This window comes from Mytilus galloprovincialis, chromosome 12 (genome assembly GCF_965363235.1).
Source record: "Mytilus galloprovincialis chromosome 12, xbMytGall1.hap1.1, whole genome shotgun sequence".
In the NCBI taxonomy this organism is placed as follows: Eukaryota; Metazoa; Mollusca; class Bivalvia; order Mytilida; family Mytilidae; genus Mytilus; species Mytilus galloprovincialis.
In genome coordinates, this window is record NC_134849.1 from 78555477 (window position 1) to 78571439 (window position 15963).

A 15963-nucleotide genomic window follows, 5' to 3' on the forward strand; every position below is an offset into this window, starting at 1 on the left:
GTGTGGATTGGTACAGATACAGGATGGTGTGAATGGGGTATATAGGTAGAGGAGGTTGTGGATTGAGTATACAGATATAGGAGGGTGTAGAGGAGGTGAACAGATATAGAGGGTGTTGATAGGGTGTACACATATTAAAGGTTGCGGCAGTTTTGTAACAATAACTCAAATATGCTTTGATCAGTTTTCAAAACCTTGTAATTTTTTTATATTTTATATTTTACCTTTCCGAGTTATGGGATTTTATTCATTAAAAAAGGGTGATTTTCCAGTTTTCTGACAATAACTCAAAAGGGCTTTCAGCAGTTTTCATGAAACTTTGATGACTGGTTTATATTTATTGATGTAACCTCCCTTTAGTTATTTTATAAATTTCTGATGACATTGAGGAGTTATTAAATTTTATTCTTTGAAAAGGTGACAGGCGTATCAAGTGCTCATGGCACAGCTCTTTATTAGCTTTTCTAATCACTTGGCGTCCGTTAGAATTTACAAAAATCTTCTCCTCTGAAACCACTGGAACAAATTTAACTAAACTTTACCACAGTCATCATTTGGGTATTTCATTTAAAAGATGTGTCTGATGACCCCACTTGCATGACTTGCCAACAAAGATGGCTGACATGACTAAAAATAGAACATATGGGTAAAATGCAAGTTATGTCTTTTATTTTGAAGACTGTTATAAAGAAAATCTGACAGGAGCAAACATGTTCAGAATGTTGAGCTCTACCAATTGTCCATATACGTCAAAACTGTCGGACAACTTCTTACATGAGTTATTGACCTTATTTGACAAATTCTACCATTTGTTTTCTTTTTTGTGTTTATCATGAAAACTGTAATTGACAGCTGAGAAAAACTTTAAATTGCAAAAAATGATCAGCAAGACAGGATCTACAAATACATCAGCAATGTCAAAATTGTCAGTTGACTCTTTATTAAGTTTTTGCCTTTTGATGACGATTTTTACCAATTTTGCGTGTTTTTGCCATACATCTTAAAAAATATAATAGATATATAGAAACCTAAATTATTAAAGATGATCAACAAGACAAGATTAACTAACAAGTAAAATGTTGCCGATATAGTTAGTTGACTGTCACTCTTTATAGGAGTGATTGCCCTTGAATGGGGATTTTTTTTACCCTCTAAAGTGTTTTCAGCAAAAGCTAAGGAAGATAGATAGAAACTTAACAGCTATTTGATCAGCTTTACCAATTTAAATGAGGTTTTATTCTTGAATTCTTTGGGTTCTTTAATATGCTGAATCTAAGCATGCATTATTTTTTTGGATTTTTGGCCCCGTTTATAAATTGGTCCACAATGAGGTCCAAATTTTTAACAACTTTTCGTCATTTTTTGTTACTTTTCTAAAAATCTTCTTCTCTGAAACTACTTTGCCAAATTTAACCAAACTTGGCCACAATTATCATTGTGGTTTATAGTTTATAAAATGTGTCCGATGACCCAGCCTACCAAACAAAATGGCCGACATGGCTAAAATTAGAACATAGTGGTAAAATGCAGTTTTTGCTTTATATCTTTGAAACTAAGACATTAAGGGCAAATCTTTCAAGATTTTAATGTCCATCAGAATAAGATATATCCCCTCACAAATTTTCAATTGAATCGGACAACCTGTTGTCGGGTTGCTGCCCTAAAATTGGTGATTTTAAGGAAATTTTGCAGTTTTTGGTTATTATTTTGAATACTATTATAGATAGAGATAAACTGTAAACAGCAATAATGTTCAGCAAAGTAAAATCTACAAATAAGTCAGCATGATCAAAATTGTTAGAGGACCCCTTAAGGAGTTATTGCCCTTTAAAGTCAATATTGAACAACTTTTCGTCATTTTTGTAACTTGTATAAAAATCATTTCTAAAACTACTTGGCCAAATTTAACCAAACTTGGCCACAATCATAATACTAGGGTATCTTTTTAAAAAAAAAAGGGTCTAATGACCCGGCCTACCAACCAAGATGGCCGACATCAGTAAACACATTAACAGGTGAGCGACACAGGCTCTTGAGAGCCTCTAGTATTATATGTTGTTCCTATGGCCATTATCCACAAAAGGGTGTCTCAGATTTCAGATAGAATATATAGAACAAATTTTACACCTGATTAAACATTATCTTCTTTTATGTGGTTAGGATGTTCACACTAATTAGAGATTTAGAGAATGAAATACCATAGGGACAATTTGAGACACCCATTTGAAGCCCATGATGTGTTGATTAAGATTTAGTTAAAATGAAAGAGCTAAATTTGTTCAAGTGAACTGACCGAGATTTTGCCACTAATTACATATTAATTGATTTAATAATGATTGCATAATAAAAATATTGCATTCATTTAAAAGTTTAATCTTTTATTTATCTATATATACCTCTTTTATTATTTTGCATGCGTTCATAAGAAAGTTACAGCATTTTAAAGGTTAGTGATTGGAAGTAAAAAAAAATTTGTATTGTGCTACCTTAACTGAAAAACCCTATGAGCTTATTTTTTTAAATTTTCAAATGTCTATTTCTCAAAAACAGTAGTTATAGACACATGCAGTCTTCAGTTATAAGAACAGGACAATAAAACAAATCAAATAAAATATAGGATGAGTCCCTGGGGATCGTCCCAACCCCCTTCAATTTGAAAATGTGCTTTTATCTTGTAAACAATAAAGATCCCAACCCCTAACCCATATGTATACTTGTATGGGACAATAAAACAAATCAAATGAAAATAATTTGGGGGAGCCCCCGGTGTCACCCCACCCCTTCTGTTTGATAATATGTAAACAGTTGAGATCCCCACCCCTTTACCAAAGACATTCATGTATGGGACAATACAAAAAATCAAATGGTATATATGGGGAGTCCCTAGGGTCCCCCTACCTCCACCTGTTTGAGAACTTGCAAATGGTTGAGATCCCCACCCCTAAACCATATATATTCATGTATGGGACAATAAAACAAATCAAATGAAAACTTGGGGAGTCTCTGGGGTCACCCGACCACCTTCTATTTTAGAAATTGTAAACAGTCGAGATCCCCACACTAAACCATATATATTCATGTATGGGACAATATAACAAATCAAATGAAATACATGGGGAGTCCTGGGGTCACAACCCCTTCCTGTTTGAGAACTTGGAAATGGTTGAGATCCCCACCCCTAAATCATATGTATTCATGTATAACATAGATGCCAACCATTACGATTTTTGCGTAGTTTCTCCGATAAAAACTACGCTATTACGGTCAAAGTCGAATAGTTACGGATTACTAATCATCGCAGTTCAATTTTGTAAAACGCAGATTTTTATCATTACTTTTCCGTCCTGATCCGGTATTTAGAAAACGCCAATGTAATGCTTCCGGTTTCTCGGGAGTTATCAACCTATTGTTGGGTAACTAACTGACTTCCGAAGAGGCAACCTTGCATTTTATGAGTAGCTTTCCCCCTTTCTCTACTTCTCCTTGACAAAACGAAAATATGAGTCGAGAACATCTGAACAATTGATTAATGGAATACCAACTACAGACAACATGTTAAACGACAAATTTTAGTGAACATCACCTTGCAACCTCTCGTCAGTAATTTTTATTGGTAAGTGCACGTTTATGAATGATTACTGAAAACTTTTCAAAAATACGGAAAATTTGATAGTTTGTTACTGATTGTGTCAAAAGGGGGGTGGCATCTATGGTATAAGACAATAAAACAAATGAAATGTAATATAGAGGGAGTCATTTGGGTCACCATACCCCTTCCTTTTTGAGAACTTGTAAACCGTTGAGATCCCGACCCCTAACCCATATATATACTTGTATGGGACAATAAAACAAAATAATTTGTGGGGGTCCCTGGTGTCACCCCACCCCCTACTGTTTGAGAACATGTAAATAGTTGAGATCCCCACCCCTTAACCATATATATTCATGTATGGGACAATACAAAAAATGAAATGGTATATATGTGGAGTCCCTTTAGTCACCCCACCCCCTCCTGTTTGAGAACTTGAAAATGGCTGAGATCCCCACCCCTAAACCATATGTATTCATGTATAAGACAATAAAACAAATCAATGAAATATAGGGGGAGTTCCTGAGGGTCACCATACCCCTTCCAGTTTGAGAACTTGTGAACGGTGGAGATCCCCACCCCTAAACCATATATATTCATTTATGGGACAATATAACAAATCAAATGAAATATATGGGGAGTGGAGTCCCTTGGGTCACCCCAACCCCTCCTGTTTGAGAACTTGAAAATGGTCGAGATCCCCACCCCTAAACCATATCTATTCATGTATGGGACAATAAAACAAATCAAATCAAATATAGGGGGAGTCCCTGGGGTCACCATACCCCTTCCAGTTTGAGAACTTGTAAACGGTCGAGATCCCCTCCCCTAAACCATATATATTCATTTATGGGACAATATAACAAATCAAATGAAATATATGGGGAGTTGAGTCCCTTGTGTCACACCACCCCTCCTGTTTGAGAACTTGAAAATGGTCGAGACCCCCACCCCTAAACCATATCTATTCATGTATTGGACAATAAAACAAATCAAATAAAATATAGGGGGAGTCCCTGGGGTCACCATACCCCTTCCAGTTTGAGAACTTGTAAACGGTCGAGATCCCCACCCCTAAACCATATATATTCATGTATGGGACAATATAACACATCGAATGCAATATATGGGGAGTCCCTTGGGTCACCCCACCCCCTTCTGTTTTAGAACTTGGAAATGGTCGAGATCCCCACCACTAAACCATATATATTCATGAATGGGACAATATAACAAATCAAATGAAATATATGGGGATTCCCTGGGGTCACCATACCCCTTCCTGTTTGAGAACTTGTAAACAGTCTAGATCCCCACCCCTAAACCATATGTATTCATGAATGGGACAATATAACAAATCGAATGAAATATATGGGGAGTCCCTGTGATAACCCCACTCCCTCCTGTTTGAGAACTTGTAAACGGTCGAGATACCCACTCCTCAACATATTTAATCCTGTTCGTCATTTCAAAAATATTTGAATGACATACATGGTCACATATGCATATAACTTCACTAAACCTGAAACCAATATGTACTGGACTTTGCCCAATGTCAGGCGATCATGGGAATGATGAATTATGGGAGCTTTGTTTGGGAGATTTCGTAAGGGCATCCTGTTACAATTATTTCTTGTTTATTTTAAAATCTTATTGATGCAAAAAATGAGTCTAGATTAATTGAATTTACTTTAATTATTTTATTTCTGGACCTATAATAATTTTCATTTATGGCTCATTTTTAAGAAAACATATAAATTTTTCAAGCAGTGTAAAGCCCAAGAATGATTGACCATTTCTGTTTTATAATCACCTGTCATTTTATTCCAAACCTTGAATGGAGTGACATCAAGGACTTTAGGTGAAGATGGGGGTCTGCCGCTCATGTACATTGATATATATGCATTGCTTTTGAAAACCTTGATGAAATATTAATTTATTTGCCTTAATAATCAATTCATTAAATAAACATAAATGACAATATACGAATGTTTAATGTTTGTTCTTTCAAATAAAAAAAAAAAGGAAGCAACTCTGCACAGTGTTCATAACTACGTTTGCCTTGGTTTTTGGTTAACTTCCTACAGCGCTTACAGTGCTTTGATTGATTATGGGCCCAGATTTCAAGTTGGTCCAAAATTAAACTTTGTTTGATTTCAACAAAAATTGAATATATTGTTTTTTTTTTATATGCTGAATCTAACAATGTATTTAGATTTTTTATTTTTGGGCCTGATATCAAATTGGTCCTCATTGAAGTCAAAAGGGTCCAAAATTAAACATTGTTCAGGGTTTCGACCTCTGCGGTCGTATCAAGCTGTGCCCTGCAGAGCATTTTATTGGTTATTACTAGCTCACCTTGCCCAATTGGCCACTTGTCGTCCTTTGTCCGTTTTCCATCGTCTGTCGTCCATAGTCTGTTTATTTTTACAAAAATCTTCTCCTCTGAAACTACTGGGCCAAATTAAACAAACTTGCCCACAATCATCATTGCGGTTTTGTAGTTTAAAAAATGTGACCGATGACCTGGCCAACCAACCAAGATGGCCACCATGGCTAAATATAGAACATAGGGGGTAAAATGTAGATTTTAGCCTATAGATATCTCTGAAACCAAAGCATTTAAAGCAAATCTGACATGGGGTAAAATTGTTTATGAGATCTATCTGCCCTGAAATTTTCAGACAAATCAGACAACCTGTTGTTGGGTTGCCGCCCCTGAATTGGTAATTTTAAAGAAATTTTGCATTTTTTGGTTATCATCTTAAATATTATTAAAGATAGAGGTAAACTGTAAACAGCAATAATGTTCAGGATCCTCAATGCTCTTCAACTTTGTATTTATTTGGCTTTTTTTAACTATTTCGATCTGAGCGTCACTGATGAGTCTTATGTAGACGAAACGCGCGTCTGGCGTTTAAAATTATAATCCTGGTACATTTGATAACTATTCAGCAAAGTAAGATCTACAAATAAGTCAACATGACCAAAATGGTCAGTTGACCCCTTAAGGAGTTAATATACCGTATTTATTCTAATAAACGCCCAGGAGGCGTAGACAATTTGCGAAAGGGGGGCGTCAATTAGAGAAACGAATTTTGTACCTTACTTAATTGACCTTTACCTGAATTTTGTTGAAATAGACTATAGTTACACACACGTGTTTTTTATTGTCTCCATAATCTATAAATAGTGTTTATCGGTAATGTGACCTCATCTAATAATTTGTTAAAATTTTCGAATGAACAAGCGTCAACATCGATGGAACATAACTTCAACAGGTCAATTAGGGGTTATCATGTATACAAAAGTATCTGGAGTTATGCAATCGGCGACAAACTAAGATGTGAACAAGAGGAGAAGCTAATCCAAACGATAACTTTGCCGTCAAACTCGTCTTTGTCATTGGAAATTAATTTTTTTAACTACAAAATGTTTGTTAGAAGTCAAAAGTTCTGAACACACTATTTTCGGTAGGGGGCGTTAATTAGAAGGGGGGCTTTAAATAGAATAAATACGGTAGTTAATTTTTAACAATTTTTATTAATTTGGTAAATTTTTGTAAATTTTTACAAAATATTTTCCTCTGTAACTAAAGGGTCAAGTTTATTATAGATAGAGAAAATTGTAAGTAGCAAGAATGTTCAGTAATAACATTAACGGTACCAATTTTCCTGCACCAAATGCGCATTTGGACAGTACATGTCACTTCAGTGATGCCCCTGGCTAAAGTAAGATCTACAAAAACATCACAAATTTGTCATGAATCCATCTGTGTCCTTTGTTTAATATGCACTTAGACCAAGGTGAGCGACACATGCTCTTAAGAGCTGCTAGTTGTACATGTAATTGTCTTGTATATTATGAATTCCATTATATTTTTTTAGTATTGGGGAGGGTGTCACTGTGGGTGTGTTTGTTGTCTCAATTATGGACAATTATGCCATAATCTGTTATTGATGTAAAAGTGTTCACTGAAGGGTTTCCCTTTTTTTGAAACACTGTATGCAGTGTTGAAGAGAACTTTATATCTATTTAACTTATCAGGCTCACATTGCCGCTTGAGGATACATTGTCAAAGTTCAGTGTCTGACAATAAATCTTTAGACTTAAAATTTGGTCACTTTCATGGATCCACTGCTTTAAACAAGATACGTAAATGCTGGGGTGTCACTTAGTGTATTTTTATTGGGTCTATCTTAAGATTGTGTGTTCCCCTTACAAGTGCACTTTCTTTTTCTGAATGAGTAGAGAACTTCTGGCAGTATGTACACGACATTAAACCATCAATATCATTTGATTCATTTAAGTATAGCCACGGACGATCGATTTTATAGTGGGGCTGAAATTTCCATTTCCGTTTTTCAAGATCGTATCTTCGGTCTTTAGTGAGATCTTCATTTGATTTCTTATGATTTGTTCCCAAGGAAGACTTTGAAGACCGTTCGGCATCTTCAGGCTTTTTCTTGGAAGACGTGACACCAAAAAGAAACACACATTTTGTTCTAATTTGTCACGTGACCTATCACAACTATTTATAACCTTGTGTTTCCAAGAATACAAGGTTAAAAATAACTTTTATCATTAGTCGGCAAGGTCAGGGATGAAACTTTAAATATTAATATGGCGTTGACCCAAGAGAAAATAAATCTGGAATTTCACTGGAATCCCGGCTGGAATTTTGATGGGATTCCAAATGGGATCCCACCTAATTCCACGGGGATAAGATTTCGGGAATCCCGCCCAAAATCCAGGAATTCCGATGTTAATCCCGGTTGAAATATACTGGGATCCCACTGGGATATTGTGGGATTTCAATTGCTACCCACTGGGATAAAATTTCGGGATTCCCGCAAAAGTAGCGGGATCTCGATGTAAATGTACTGGGATAAAGGAGTAGGGGCATTAAGGCCTAGTTTTGGCCTAAGAAAATGAAATGTTTGATAACTATTTCAAATTGGCACATTATGTTTAGAAATGTATAGGGTCAAGAAATATAAATGAAATACATCAAGATTTTTATCTGATGACGTCACAATTACGTCATAATATGTACTGTTTTTCACAAAAACGATGAAAAATACAGAATTTATGCAGTTTTCTGACTTTATTTCCGTTATGGAAACATCCTGCGCAGCCGAGAAACAACAAAATAATTTGACAAAAGCTTTATTATAACTATTGGCATTATCTCACCAAATTTAAAGTTGTTTCTTGGGTGCGCACATACTTTTTCAGTCTAAAATAGACTTATAATTTGATGAAAAACAAGGAAAATCATGAAATTTAACAAATTATGCAAATTAGGTTATGATTTGTTGCCATGGTAACTTGTTCGATGTCAAATTTGTTTTGTTTTTCTTAGTACCTTATACCTTAGACAAGTTTTCAGTAATTTAAGAATATGAATAATAACGATGTAAATCCCAGTGGAAATATACTGGGATTCCCGAAAAAAAAAGAGGGATCCCAAAAATAAATCCCAGCAGGATATACATGCACCAATTCAAATTGCACTGCCACTGGGATTCATGGGTTATTTATGTTACAAAGGATACATGTCATGTTCTCCTTTCTGTTAATTAATTTGCTGTCTCTGTACTTCCAACTAGTATTGCTGAGTAAATTATGGTAACTGGAATATCTGCATGCAATCTGTTTCGTTGGCAGCTCCATTTAAAAATATCATTAAATCCCCTAAAAGTATAAAAAAAAATCCACAAAGAATCATTTGTTCAATACGTTTTGAAGCAACAAATTCAATAGAAATATTATTGCATGTTTATACAGTAGATTGGAAGCTAGTCCAAATAATTATGACGTCTTGGAAGGCTATTTTAAATTTTTTTGCAAATTTCCCCTTTTTTATCCCCTGAAGATAAATAACTAGCGACTTATTATTTTCACCAAATAAACATACACACAACTGAATTAAATGTTAACATACCTACCAGTTATGCCTGTTATGTGACAACAAGTTTATTCATTGTATATGGTAAAAATAAATATATTTTCAGACTTTCTAATGTTGATTTGCTCAAATAAAAACCATAAAAATCATAGTTCCTCAATAAATTATTTTTATAACCATTATATACACATATACACATGTTAAATTAAATTATTAATGCACTTATTTGAAAAAATCTGCATCGGATCTTGGTCCTGTCCTCCATAAATCAGCGTAATCAGATTTTGATGACGTTTTTACCAGTACTCTAACGTCGAAGTGACAATCTTGCCCCAAATTATATCGGCCAGAAGTTGATCTGTCTCCGTAACGGTATTATAAATAAATTAAGGGTATCGCATAAAAGAAATTAATTACTGGCCAGTTTTTACTAAATATAAGAAAAGAATACTTTAGTAATCGGCACAGGGTGCATGCGGATAAGGTAGTGGCCGCATTATTTGGGACAGTATTTTCTAGGGTCGAACTGTTCAGTACAATTGATAACAAAGCATGTGGCCATGATTTTTTTTACATTTTACATTGAGAAACCAAACATTTTACGATGTCGATCATTATCTTATCTTTGATGCCGGACGACAACTAATAGAAACGCACTTATGTGAACTTGGGGAACATCAGAAACGCCCAAGCTTGTCTGGCAAAACACCCGTTGACATTTCTAGGACGCCCTGCCATTTGAGCTTGCCATTTACATCGCGAAAATCTCTGCATTTTTCTGACTTATAAATATCTGTCAAACTGAATATTAAGTGACACTTAAAAGTGATTGGCTTCACCTGACAGCTTTGGTGTCATACACATTGTTAATTAACACCAATAACCTGTACTTGATGTCATCAGAGACATATGTATACACAAACCAAACACTGACATATTTATGGTTCATACAATTTCCCGTTTTAACTAGACTGGGATCCCAGGTTCAGACAGTTATCCTGATTGGGATCCCAGCTTTAAACAGTTCCGATTGGGATCCCAGCTTCAAACAGTTACCCCGATTGGGATCCCAGTGTCCGATATTTATCCCGTTTCATCTAGACTGGAATCCCGGTTTCAGACAGTTATCCCAAATGGGATCCCAGTTTCAGATATTTATTCTGAATGGGATCCCGACTCCAGATGCTTATCCCGGCTTATCCCGACAATTTCACCGGGATTGCATTGGGATCCCGATGGATCCCGTTTTCGTTTTCTCTTGGGGATACTGGTGATTAAAAAGCTCGGCAAATTTAATTTTTATTTTCTTTTAAATCGATGTTCTGTTGGTTGTAGATAGTAACCACCGCTAATTTGAACCCCTGATCGACTTTTTGTAAAAGAGTTATGCCCCTTAGAAATATTAAATTTATGGAAAATGGCCTCGTTGGCTCTCTCACAGGTACAATTCTTGCTAGATTTTTATAAAACTTATACTATAGGTTAACATCAGCAATATCTTGGACAAGTTCTAAAATAGTGGATGATCGATTTTTTTTAAAGAGTTATGCCCCTTGGAAATAATGAATTTATGGAAAATGACCTTTTTAGCGCTCTCATGGGTACAATTCTTGCCAGATTTTTATAAAACTTATACTATAGTCGATATCAGTAATATCTCAAATAAGTTCTAAAATGGTGGACGATCAACTTTTTTGAAAAGAGTTATGCCCCTTGGAAATATTAAATAAGTGCAATGTAGGGGACATTGGAACTCTGTTCTTTTATCTATGAAGCAACATTCCAGTAGCACCTGCATTTGAAGACCATATATCCCAGTTGATATGATATTACAGAGCTTGCATTTCCTATCATGATTTCTGGGTTGCTGCTTACAAGGAAGCTATTACAGCAAGAGTTTCAAAAGATGAAGTTGAAATCAACCCTTGGAAAATTGTAAGATCAATGACCCTCATAAGTTGTTGACCGTTATAGAATATCTGTTTCACAGATGACGATGGTTATTCAGGGGTTAAGAAATTTCGTTATAGCTCACTAGCTCAGGGCTTATTGGTAGCAGGATTTTACTAGCCCTGTTGGAAGAACTACAAGCCCAACAAAACTTACCTGCTAGCCCTAGAATGCCTTACAATTTCAGAGTTTGCTGCAATAACAATGAATTCTATAAACATAACAATTTGTATCCATTGTACAGTAAATTTTTGCAAATTGGATACCCAAAACTTATGTCAGCAAAAAATATCCCATTAGTAGATATATTCAATTAATCGATAATTGAATATTTACTGAATATTCTGATATAATGAGTTGACCAAATCCGGAGATGATACAAGTCTTGACCACTGCTATACATGGGTATATAAAAGCTAGGATTGAAGGGGTTTTTATCAGGTACATTTTTGTACATCATCAGTTTGTGTAAAAGAATTATCAGCTGGTTAATTATGTAATGCTCATATTTGTTTTCAGTTTTAAAATTCTATTTATTAAAATAAATTTAATGACCGTTACATATTTATTCTTTAGTTTTCTATGTTGTGTCATGTGTACTATTGTTTGTCTGTTTGTCTTTTTCATTTTTAGCCATGGCATTGTCAGTTTGTTTTAGATTTTTGAGTTTGACTGTTCCCTTTTGTCTTTCGTCCCTCTTTTACATAAATATCACCATCCATAGTTTGAGTCTTTTATAATTGTTTTATAAATGATGTACAGTATTGTCAATATTTACATTTAACACAGGTAAGCTAATTGTGGGCTATAAATATATTACAACCTGAGCACAGTCTCTAAACTGAAACTGTATTTGTAATAAAATTTAATTTCTTTAAAAATCGAATTCATTTGAATATCAAGGAAGATAATCATGACTGATGAAATATTATTGCATCAAGTTTAAGTTTTCTGAAGACTGTTAATGTTTAGGTCATGGTTCACCGTTCTTGAGAATATAAGTACTAAATGGTGGCCCCTGTTGCCGGCAATGCTATTTTTAGCAATTATCTCCTTAAAAGGCGTTTTCAATAAACTAATTATGGAACTGTTGTTGTCTAATTGAAGCTCAATATCTATTTGTGATTTTACCACACTCAAATATATATGGTCCCATGGCATTTCTTGGTGAATTTTTGGGGTTTTCACGATACCTTACGATTTCGCAAATTTTTTTCTCTAATTTTGATCAACATAAAAAAAATATTTCCGGCCTCTCATCATATTCATTTAAGGACAAATTTGTGCTTGCATGAAACTTCATTCATGATGCTTTCCAGAATAAAAATATATAAATGATATAACAACCAATCACAGAGAGCCATCTATTTTTATCTCTTTGTCATGTTCCCTTCATAAAATGGCTGCGCCCATGTAATTTCATTTGGTACATTGTAACCTTGAGGCTTCTTCACAGTATGTAAACAAAAACAAAATGGCGTCCATAAAATGTGCACATGTTTCAAATTGATATCTGACAAAATCAGGTTTCTGCTGTCAAAAGGGATTCACATTTATATTGCTATGAATTAATCAGAAGGAGGTACAATCAGGTTGCATAAGCAATGTATACCCCCTCACTATTTTAGGAGTAAAAAACAATGCTCACAGAAAAGTCGCTAAAATTGTAACCCTTAAAAATCTTGTCGCGCGCTAAATCCCCCATAGAGATTTTCAAAAGTTGGCAGGTCTGCCCCTGTACAGACACATCGATATTGAAAGTACGGGATCCACCCAGAGTTATTTGTTCTATATAAAAACTTGTACAAAATCAGTTTAAATTCTAGGAATCCCGGATGACGCAGTCGAATCTGATTGGCTAAGATAGAAAAGTGATGAGGGGATTTCCCCTTTTCTATTTTAGAAACGCCAAGATTTTTTTGTTACTAGTCCGTCGGACATATTGGGTTACAAGTTTAGGTAGCCAGAGGTCTAAATGTTTTAGTCCCGGGCGTCGGGCTAGTGGATTTTTTAACCCCTGGGACGGTTATGTTAAGAAATTGTCATACCCATCAGACAACCCGTTGTTGGGTTGCTGCCCCTGAATTGGTAATTTTAAGGAAAAAGTAAAATCACAAAAATACTGACCTCAGAGGAAAATCAATTTGGAAAGTCCATAATCACATGGCAAAATCAAAAAACAAAACGCATCAAAAACGAATGGACAAGAACTGTCATATTCCTGACTTGGTACAGGCATTTTCAAATGTAGAAAATGGTGGATTAAACCTGGTTCTATAGCGCTAACCCTCTCACTTTAACAACAGTCTCATCAAATTCCGTTAAATTTACATGATGCGTTAAATAAACAGTCACAATCAATAAAATAGTCAAAATATGGGAACATCAGTCATCATCGTATAACAATTTAACAGGACACAACAACATCTACTATCTACGAACACATGGATTGATTTGAGTGTCTGACGTCAGAAAAATTATATACGTCACATAAATTTGTCGTTCAATGTGCATACAATAGTTATCAAAAGTACCTGTGGATTATATACAATTTTAAATTTTACATAGGCAATGAGCGCAGACAGGGTTAAAAAATCAAAAGTATGTAAGAATAAATTACAGAAATCAAACTAGTCCAAAAGTTATACATAGAATTTATGAGAATCCAAAACTTTTAAAAGGGAACAATTTAACAGGACACAAAAACCTATCCACGAACACATGGATCTACTCGAGTGTCCGACGTCAGAAAAATTATATACGTCACATAAATTTGTCGTTCAATGTGCATACAAACAATTCTAAAATTTACATAGGCAATGTACGCATACAGTTTTGCAGTTTTTGGTTATCTTGAATAATATAAAAGATAGAGATAAACTGTCAACAGCAAAATTGTTCAGCAAAGTAAGATTACAATTCAGTGAACATGACCAAAATTGTCAATTGACCCCATAAAGAGTTATTGCCCTTCAAAGTAAATTTTTCACATTTTTTCATAAATTTTTGTTATCTTTTACAAAAATCTTCTCCTCTGAAACCACTGAGACAAATTCAACAAAACTTGGCCACAATCATCATTAGTTCAAACAATGTGTCAGATGACCCCGCCTATCAACCAACATGACTGACATGGCTAAAAATAGAACATAGGAGAAAAATGCAAGTTTTGTCTATTAATTTTTGAACCGTTATAAATAGAGAAATCTGAAAGGGGCAAACATGTTCAGCATAATGAACTCTTCCGATTTTCCATATATGTCAAAACTGTTAAGACACATTATTATCATGCTTATAGGACTTATTGCCCATAAATGATTTTAACCATATTTGTTTTCCATTTTCCCCTATTATCATGAAAACTATGATATTTAGAGAGACACATTTTTTTTCTGTAATGCTTTATATGATTTAAATTATAATTAAATAGATAAATAAACACTTCAAATTACAAAAATTATCAGCAAGGCAAGATCTATTAATAAGTCAGAGAAAGTTAACAAACTAAAAGATCAGTAATACAAAATCAACAAAATAGAGATTTTTATCAATAAGTCTATTCTCCTCTACATTGTTGGAGAGTGTCCTTTGTTTAATATGGTCATAGACCAAGGTGAGCGACACAGGCTCTTAAGGGCCTTTAGTTTTACGCCCCATGTAGGGGCATTATGTTTTTTGGTCTGTGCTTCCTTGTGTCCACCAAATGTTGTCCGTGCATTTACTCATGAACCGTTCAACCAAACCTTTTAAAATTTTAATATGTTGTTATTGACCACAAAATGAAGGTCAAGTTTAATAATGACGATTTTGACTTTTACCGTTCAGGAGTTACGGTTCTTGAAAGTTTTAAAAATGTTGTGTCCGTGCATTTACTCACGAACCATTCAACCAAACCTTTTAAAATTTTAATATGTTGTAACTGACAACAAAATGAAGGTCAAGTTCAATAATGACGATTTTGACTTTTACCATTCAGGAGTTACGGTTCTTGAAAGTTTAAAAAATGTCGTGTCCGTGCAGTTACTCATGAACCGTTCAACCAAATCTTTTAAAATTGTAATATGTTGTTACTGACAACAAAATGAAGGTCAAGTTCAATAATGACGATTTTGACTTTTACCATTCAGGAGTTATGGTTCTTGAAAGATCGTAAAATGGCGTTTCAATTCATGTTGTTGCATTTACTAATGAACCATTCAATCTCAGCTTTTCAAATTTTAATATGTTGATACTGACTACAAAAAGGAGGTCAAATTTGATATTGACGATTTTCACTTTCACCATTCATCAGTAATGGCTCTTGTGATATTGCCAGGACACAAATAAATATTAATAAATCCAGTTTGCTGTCGATGTGACAGCCTCTTGTTGGTTATTGTCTTGAATATTATAATATATAGAGATAAACTGTAAACTGCAAAATTGTTCAGCAAAGTATGATCTACAAATAAGTCAAACATAACCAAAATGGTCAATTGACCCGTTAAGGAGTTATTGCCCTTCATAGTCAATTTTT

General features: G+C 34.6%; 1 protein-coding gene and 2 long non-coding RNA genes across 3 annotated transcripts in view; 2 read left to right on the top strand and 1 right to left on the bottom strand.

Moving 5' to 3' along the window:
• The window catches only part of LOC143054959 (uncharacterized), a 175948-nt gene extending 170745 nt beyond the window's left edge, over positions 1-5203 (bottom strand). The window contains exons 1-2 of the long non-coding RNA XR_012971898.1: positions 5010-5203; positions 4541-4868 (exon numbers count right to left, since the gene is read on the bottom strand). This is a non-coding gene — a long non-coding RNA (uncharacterized LOC143054959). The remainder of the gene's footprint in view (positions 1-4540; positions 4869-5009) is intronic.
• The window catches only part of LOC143054951 (uncharacterized), a 290618-nt gene that overhangs the window by 201088 nt on the left and 73567 nt on the right, over positions 1-15963 (top strand). The window lies entirely within an intron of this gene.
• LOC143054958 (uncharacterized) overlaps positions 1-15963 on the top strand; it is a 181794-nt gene that overhangs the window by 24744 nt on the left and 141087 nt on the right. The gene's annotated exons all lie outside the window — the stretch shown is intronic.